The sequence below is a fragment of the Electrona antarctica genome (assembly GCF_951216825.1).
Source record: "Electrona antarctica genome assembly, chromosome: 16".
Taxonomy (NCBI): domain Eukaryota; kingdom Metazoa; phylum Chordata; class Actinopteri; order Myctophiformes; family Myctophidae; genus Electrona; species Electrona antarctica.
In genome coordinates, this window is record NC_136797.1 from 15,029,177 (window position 1) to 15,038,167 (window position 8,991).

Here is an 8,991-nt window from a genome sequence, read left to right on the forward strand (position 1 = left end):
TGTTCATGATAAAATACCACAATTTTTTCCTACTCAGTCTGTGTCTCATAGGAATTCATTCAATTCAATTCAATTCAATTCAATTTTATTAAAGTGTCTCAAGACACTTTACAACCAACAAAGATCCACCCAGAGCAAGCAATATTACGACAATGGTAACGAAAAACTCCCCTTTAGGAAGAAACGTCAGGCAGAACCCGACTCTAGGGTGGGCGGCCATCTGCCTCGACCGTGTCGGGGGAGAGTAGAGGGGAATAGGAAGAAAGAATAGAAGAGAGATAGACAGGGTGGGCTCCATGGAGGGGCCTGGTCCACATCTGGTCCAGGTCGTGCACTGTGAGGCCGGGTCCACGGTCACACTTCTGGTGGGCTCCATGAAGTGGCCTGGTCCACGGTCACACTCGGCAGTCAGTTAGGGGTTAATATTAGAGGTCCACGGAACTGCGAAGTGGAGGACAAAAAGAGACTCCGGGGAAGGATTCCCCGGATGTTGGGTTAGTGGCAGGCCTTACTGGAGCCTATACAGTGTATATTACAAGCACTGCGGGGAGACTGCTGGGCTCCATGAAGTGGCCTGGTCCACGGTCACACTCGGCAGTCAGTTGGGGGTTAATATTAGAGGTCCACGGAACTGCGAAGTGGAGGACAAAAAGACAAAAAGAGACTCCGGGGAAGGAGTTGGATTAGTGGCAGGCCTTACTGGAGCCTATACGGTGTATATTACAAGCACTGCTGGGAGACAAACCCACACAAACAATGTACAATCATGGTATTTAGCAGACACACAGCACAGGTGCGGGGTTTGGTGGGAGGTTCCCCTTACTCAGTTCCCACCCTTATGACTTTATCGGGTGAGCGAGTACTGGAGACAAGTCTAGCTATAGGCTTTGTCATAGAGAAAGGTTTTCAACCTAGTCTTGAATGTGCAGAGCGTGTCAGCCCCACGGACCGAAGCCGGGAGAAGGTTCCACAGCTGAGGTGCCTGGGACCTAAACGCCCTGCCTCCTATTGTAACTTTTGATATTTTTGGGACAGTAAGCATATTTGCATACTGTAAACGCACTGTTGTTCTATTTGGTTTGTAGGGATCGATGAGTTCTTTGAGATATTGTGGTGCCTGACCATTGAGAGCTTTGTAGGTGAGGAGAAGAATTTTGAACTCTATTCTGTATTTAACCGGGAGCCAGTGTAGAGAGGCCAGTGAAGGAGTGATATGGTCTCTTCTTCTGGTACCTGTCAGCACACGCGCCGCAGCATTTTGAACTAGCTGTAGGCTTTTCAGAGACTTACTTGGGCAGCCTGACAATAGCGAGTTGCAGTAGTCCAGCCTTGAGGTAACAAATGCGTGGACAAGTTTTTCTGCATCATTTTTGGACAGGATGTGCCTAACCTTTGCAATATTACGCAGGTGAAAAAAGGCAGTCTTTGAGATTTGTTTGATGTGAGATTTGAAGGACATATCTTGATCAAAGACAACTCCCAGATTCTTTACAGTGGCCTTGGAGGCCAAGGTAATGCCATCTAGGGAAAAGTTCTCGTCGGCTAGTTTGTCTCTTAGGGGCTTAGGGCCAATAATGATAACTTCCGTTTTGTCAGAGTTGAGGAGTAGGTAATTACGGGTCATCCAACTCTTTATGTCTTTAAGACATGCTTGAAGTTTGACTAGTTGGTCCGTTTCGTTCGGTTTCATCGATAGATATAGTTGAGTGTCGTCCGCGTAACAGTGGAAATCTATAGAGTGTTCCCTGATGATGTTACCCAGAGGGAGCATATATAAAGAGAAAAGTATTGGTCCAAGCACAGAGCCTTGTGGAACTCCGTATTTGACCTTTTCACGTGTTGAGGATCCGTCATTGACATTAACAAACTGAAATCGTCAGACAGATAGGACTCGAACCATTTCAGTGCGACATCCTTGATGCCAACCAGGTGCTCCAGTCTCTGTAGCAGGATGTGGTGGTCAATAGTGTCGAATGCAGCACTAAGGTCCAGCAATACCAGTACAGAGAGGAGGTTATTATCTGCTGCAGTCAGGAGGTCATTTGAAACTCTCAGCAATGCCGTCTCAGTGCTGTGGTTAGCTCTGAAGCCTGACTGAAAGCCTTCGAATATATTGTTGTTATGTAGAAAGTCACATAACTGTTTGGCGACTGCTTTCTCGAGGATTTTGGAGAGAAATGGAAGGTTTGATATGGGTCTATAGTTAGCTAGAATGCCTGAGTCAAGAGTAGGCTTTTTGAGAAGTGGTTTGATTACAGCTACCTTAAAGGATTGTGGCACGTAGCCTGTCACCAGGGACATATTGATCATATTGAGCAGGGATGTACCAACCGGGGGCAGGACCTCTTTGAGTAATCTAGTTGGAACTGGATCCAGGGGACATGTCGTTGATTTTGAGGAAGTTATCATTGAAGTGAACTCAGAGAGCTCGATTGGGGAGAACCTGTCCATATATATATTTGGGTGTGCGGCCATCTCTGGGACCACCATATTTGGGGGCAGTCCAGTGGGGGCTGAGAGTAGTTGTAGATCAATTTGATCTCTGATAGTTCCTATTTTGCCATTGAAGAAACTCATGAAATCGTTACTATTGAGAGTTGTAGGGATACGTGGATCAGTGGAATCATTACTTTTTGTCAGTTTCGCCAGAGTGTCAAAAAGGAACTTGGGGTTACTTTTGTTTTCCTCTATTAGGGATGAATAATAGGTGGCTCTGGCATTGTCGAGGGCCTTTTTGTATATTTTGAGGATGTTCTGCCAGGCTATACACGATTCTTTCCGTTTGGTTGAGCGCCATATTTTTTCAAGTTTGCGAGACGTTCGCTTGAGATTTCTAGTTTCCGAGTTGTACCATGGGGCTAGCCTTTGTTGCTTTATTACTTTCCTTTTCAGGGGAGCGACAGAGTCAAGTGTCATTTGAAATGAGCTTGTGACACTATCAACAAGGTGATCGATTTGAGAAGGACTATAGGTGTGCGGGTCTTCTATTTTGTTGAAATATACCGAGTTGATGGCTGATGGAATTGTTTCCTTGAACTTATTTACAGCGCTCTCGGATATACTTCTGCCGAGGACATTTTTGTCCAGTGGTGTATAATCCATTAATGTAAAATCGAAAGTTATCAGATAATGGTCAGAGAGGTCACGATTTTGTGGGAAAACTATGAGGTGCTCTATTGTAATACCATAGACCAGAATGAGGTCAAGGGTATGGTTGAGAATGTGGGTAGGTTTATCTACACACTGAGAGAAACCGATTGAGTCAATCAATGAGATGAATGCTCTATTTAGGCTATCAGTTCCTATGTCCGCGTGAATATTTAGATCACCGATTACGATGATTTTATTAGACTCAAGGACTAGACTTGATAAAAGTTCAGAGAACTCAGATAGAAATAGTGTGTAAGCGCCGGGAGGGCGGTACACTGTAATGACTATTAGGGGCTGTATTGATTTCCAGCTTGGGTGTGAAAGGTTGAGAGTCAAGCTTTCAAATGATTTGTAGGTGGCTTTGGCTCTAGGACTAATTGTTAGGCTTGAATTGAAGATGGCAGCAACTCCACCTCCAATTTTACCATTGTCTCTGGGGATATGGGCATTGGTGTGACTTGGTGGGGTGGCTGTATTTAAACTGACATATTCTTGCTCACCCAGCCACGTTTCAGTCAGACAAAATAAGTCAAGACTATTGTCTGATATGATTTCATTTACCAGTGTTCCTTTTTTGCGTAGAGATCTAATATTTAGAAATCCACATTTGATATTTGTATTTTGTGGTACTACTGTATTGGTCTTGATTTGTATCAAGTTTGTGTGTACAGCTCCTATTTCCTTTGGTTTGTTCAGCCTATATGGTTTGTTCAGCCTGTACAGAGACTGTATAGTTTGTATAGACTGTATAGTTTGTAAAGACTGTATAGTTTGTATAGTTCTATTTTGTATAGTTTGAATAGTTCTATTTTGTAGGATAGGTGGGGTAGGTGGTTGTACTGGAGGAAGCACAGAGAGCTGTGTAGGACTGCAACTCTGCTTCCTGGTCCCAACTCTGGGTGGTCATAATGAATCTATAAAATAGTCCATATTTCTAGAGATGAGCTTTGCACCGTCCCAAGTTGGATGTATGCCGTCTCTCTCTATCAGACCAGTATTCCCCTCAAAGGTTTCCCAATGATTTATAAAGCTCACGTTATTATCTGGACACCACCTAGACAACCAGCGGTTGAGTTGTCTCATACGGCTAAACATGTCATCATTAATCATGTTTGGCAGGGGACCAGAGAAAATTACGGAGTCCGACATTGTCTTTGCGTATGTGCAGACTGACTCAACATTTATCTTCGTAACCTCAGATTTCCGAAGTCGTGTGTCATTGCCTCCGCAGTGGATTACAATCCTATCATAACGATTACATTTACTTTTAGCAATAAGTTTCAGATTTGATTCGATGTCGCCCGCTCTGGCCCCGGGGATGCATTTGACTATGGTTCCTGGAGTCTTTAATTTCACGTTTCTCATTATGGAGCTACCGATAACCAGAGTTGTGTTCTTAATGACACGACGCCGTTGCGTGCCATCAAGTGGAACTGAAGTCTCACTGTCACACTCAACGGGTGTAGCAGCGAGTGGGGAGAAGCTGTTTGAAACGTGAAGTGGTTGGTGTCCCGTGTGCTTATGTTTACTTCTACGCTTCCGACCAGTAGCAACCACCCAGCCGCCTTGGTCCCGTGGCTGTGTGTGAGCGGGGGGGGCTAGGCTACCGTTTGCACCGCTAGCTAGAATTGTTTCCAACTCGCTGAGCCTCGCCTCCAGCACCGCAAACAGGCTGCACTTGTTACACACGTCCGAAGCAACAAAGGCGTCAGGGGTGTAACTATACATATTGCATACGGCGCAGGAGAGAGGGCTAGAGCGAGAGGCGAACCTGCCGGGAGGGAGGGGGTGGTGGTTGTGGTAGAAAGCCATCGCAATCGCTCGGCCAAGCCGACAGAAGGAGACGGTCGTTCCGCCAAACAACCAACAGCCACAAAGTAGGATAATCAACAGTGATAGCGTGTGTCTGAATCACAGCAGCGCAGTACAATAATGTTTGCCGTTCGTGCTGCTGACAACACAGCCGCCAGGCAGCATACAGGCAACACAGGAAATGACGTAACAGGCTTACCGTCTGCGAAAAGGGTCCGATGTCCTACCTTAACTCAATTCTATTAAATTCAATTCAAGTAAAAAGTTCCAGAAGCCCACAGCCTTCCTATGAGACAGACTGGTTTCTGAACTGCCCACAGCCCTCCTATGAGACACAGACTGGTTTCTGAACTGCCCACAGCCCTCCTATGAGACAGACAGGTTTTTGAACTGCCCACAGCCCTCCTATGAGACACAGACTGAGTAGGAAAAAATTGTGCAATTTTATCATGATCATTAGTGAGGACCAATTATATGAAGATAGGTTGAAAAGTGGTGAAGTGGTCCTTTAAGCACTGTCCACACGTACAAGGGCATTTACAAATAAACATAGCTGTGTGTGTGTGTGTGTGTGTGTTTAGGGGGGGGGGGGTTCATCCACGCAAACCAGTTTTGACGAAAAATCAACTACCCTTTTCCACTGACAAACTAAATGGAAACTATATGATGACTAAAACTAAGACTAAATATACTGACAATTTCGTCAAAAAATAAAAACTAGAAATAAAATGTTAGGAAGGGACTAGTGGACAAGAGATCCAGTATAAGTCATTTTACAATTAGTTGCATGCTGAAAATAGACGATCTACAAGCTCAGAGGTTGTGGGCTTGTAGATCGGCTATTTTCAGCAAGTTATGCCGTCATTACGACGGCATCAAGGCCTGCCAAAATACATTTTGTTCGACTAAATCAACTGTAGATCTAGTCGACTAAAATCTTATATTTAGTCGACTAAAACTAGACTAACACATTACTAAATGTGCGACTAAAATGTGACTAAAACTACATGAAAACTATTCAAGAGACTATGACTAAAACTAAAATCAAAATTTGCTGTCAAAAACAACACTGACGGAAACACATTTCTGGCCATCTTTGAGAATCTTTGAGAATTATTAGTGAGGACCTATTATATGAAGATAGGTTGAAAAGTGGTGAAGTGGTCCTTTAACTGTAACGAACTGATTTGGACCAAACCCAGTTTCATCACAAACACTTTATTGATCTATCTGTCTGTGGTGTTAAAATGGAACAGATGGCTGTTATTCATTGATTACATGTTACATTACATAGTCTCCCCTTTATCTGAATAATGGAAATATGAATTATCCTCTTGAACCCCAGCATGACTATTATGGGGGGAACATTTCCCAAAATAGCAGATCTACAAGCTCATTGTCTATTTGAAACCCCCCACCCTCACCGCCCCACAGGCGGGTGGTAGCTCCAGGCACCACAAAGGGTTAATCAGGTGCTGCAGATACACAACTATTACTAGTTAATGCATAACTCTAGAAAACTATTTCACAAATCCAATTGTCTGTTAACCCACATGCAGCGTCGTACCATCCTCCATAAACAGACACAGCACAGTCTTCTCCTTCCCCACTGAACCCGCTCAACTGAACCTCTGTCTTCTGTTCATGAACCCGCTCAACTGAACCTCTGTCTTCTGTTCATGAACCCGCTCAACTGAACCACTGTCTTCTGTTCATGAACCCGCTCAACTGAACCTCTGTCTTCTGCTCATGAACCAGCTCAACTGAACCTCTGTCTTCTGCTCATGAACCAGCTCAACTGAACCTCTGTCTTCTGCTCATGAACCTGAACCTCTGTCTTCTGCTCATGAACCTGAACCTCTGTCTTCTGCTCATGAACCTGAACCTCTGTCTTCTGCTCATGAACCTGAACCTCTGTCTTCTGCTCATGAACCTGAACCTCTGTCTTCTGCTCATGAACCTGAACCTCTGTCTTCTGCTCATGAACCCGCTCAACTGAACCTCTCCAGGAGGCCATACTCCACAGGAAGCATTTCAGGAGCGTTTCATGGTTAACTTAACAAGTAGCCTCGGAAACACAGACGTTTTTATTTCCAGGGAGAAACCAATGACTAGTTTAATCCAAGTACTGTCTAAACTAAGTAATGGGCCCGACAATACACCATAAATAAATACTGAAACCAGATATAATCATTAGGGAAGGTGTATGCGTGTAATATGTGTACTATATGTAAACTCTTCATTTCCATTTTCCAGCCATTCAGTTGCAAAAACAAATGTATTTCTTTTTAAAATAATTTTGGGACCCCCCAACATAATTTGGCGACCCCCCTGAGGGGTCGCGACCCACATGTTGAGAACCCCTGATTTAGAGACTGACTTAGTTGTGGACAGACTAAGACCGTAGGTAGGTAGATAGATAGATAGATAGATAGGTAGATAGATAGATAGGTAGATAGATAGATAGATAGGTAGATAGATAGATAGATAGATAGATAGATAGATAGATAGATAGGTAGATAGATAGATAGGTAGGTAGATAGATAGATAGATAGGTAGGTAGATAGATAGATAGATAGATAGATAGATAGATAGATAGATAGATAGATAGATAGATAGATAGATAGATAGATAGATAGATAGATAGATAGATAGATAGATAGATAGATAGATAGATAGATAGATAGATAGATAGATAGATAGATAGATAGATAGATATGGATAGATGGGGGCTTATACAAAAGAATAATTGAATAATTATTGTCTTACATTTATTGGACCACAAGAGAAGCATCTCTCAATGTTTTCACTCCTGCAATCCACTAACACCATCCACATGCCTATTTAAATTATGCTTTATTTTTTATGTTTTAATAGAATGAAAGTCATTGTTTCCCTGTAACCTCCAATACAATAAAAAAGGAAAGAAAAGTGAAAAACTTGATTTGTTTTCTTTTTTCCCCCTCCAAAGTCCGAATGAGTCGAAGACTTCAGCCCTACATAAACTTTGGCTATTTTTTGAGAATAGTATATCTACATGATCACATTGTGAGCTTGTAGGCTATATTTGCTATTTTCAAATTATCTTTTCAATACATTTTATACTTCTAAAACCTGTAAAATGGAACATTCTGCATAATGGGTATACTTTTGGTACTTCCAGTACATTTAACATTTATTTTCAATGCCCAAACGTTTGTACTTTTACTCAAGTGAATTTAGTGTTTTGCACTTTTACTTGTAGTTGCAGTATTTAGGGTTTGAATGGTTTATTTTGATCTTATGCCGTTAGTACATTACAGGATGAATCATGCTTTAAACTCATTTGACTCATTTACTTATATTTAAGTTAGGCTACACTTCTTCTACAGTTCTAACTCCTCTGTATGGGGTGGGCGAAAAAATACATTAGCTCAAATATTGCGATTTGTATTGCCATGATTTTAAACTCGAATTGTGAAGTTCGAATCATTTTTTTTACAAAGATTTTAGGCCAGTTTTTTTTTCAGATTTGTATTTATTTATTTCATGACATGAAGGCTGACTGACGTTATCTGGCTTGATTCAACCTTTCATGGTTTATATTGTTTATAATTTCTCATAACAATTTTAAAATCTTCTAGTAAAAAGGAAAGTAACTTGGGCCTAGATCGCAATATACACTGACACCACGCTAGACAGGAACGCCCAAAAACGTCACATCCGGGGTAAGAATTTACCCCGGAATTTTCTATGGCTGCCAATGCAACTTGGTCCAATCCTTAATCACATACGGACAAACATCTATGCCGATGCTATCTAACTTGCGGAGGTAGTGTGCCTTGTCCACGGGCAACAGATCTTTCAACGTATGGCATTGCAAATACGTTTGATAATCGCTACTCTGCTCAATATTGTTTTGAAAATGCCGCAAATTGCATTGCAGTGAACGAGCGAAAATCACAACTTCCCCCGTTTGTGGGCGGAGTCACAGTTTGAGGCGCTGTTTACGCGCCGTGGTGTCAGTGTATCGAATCGCAATATAAATCG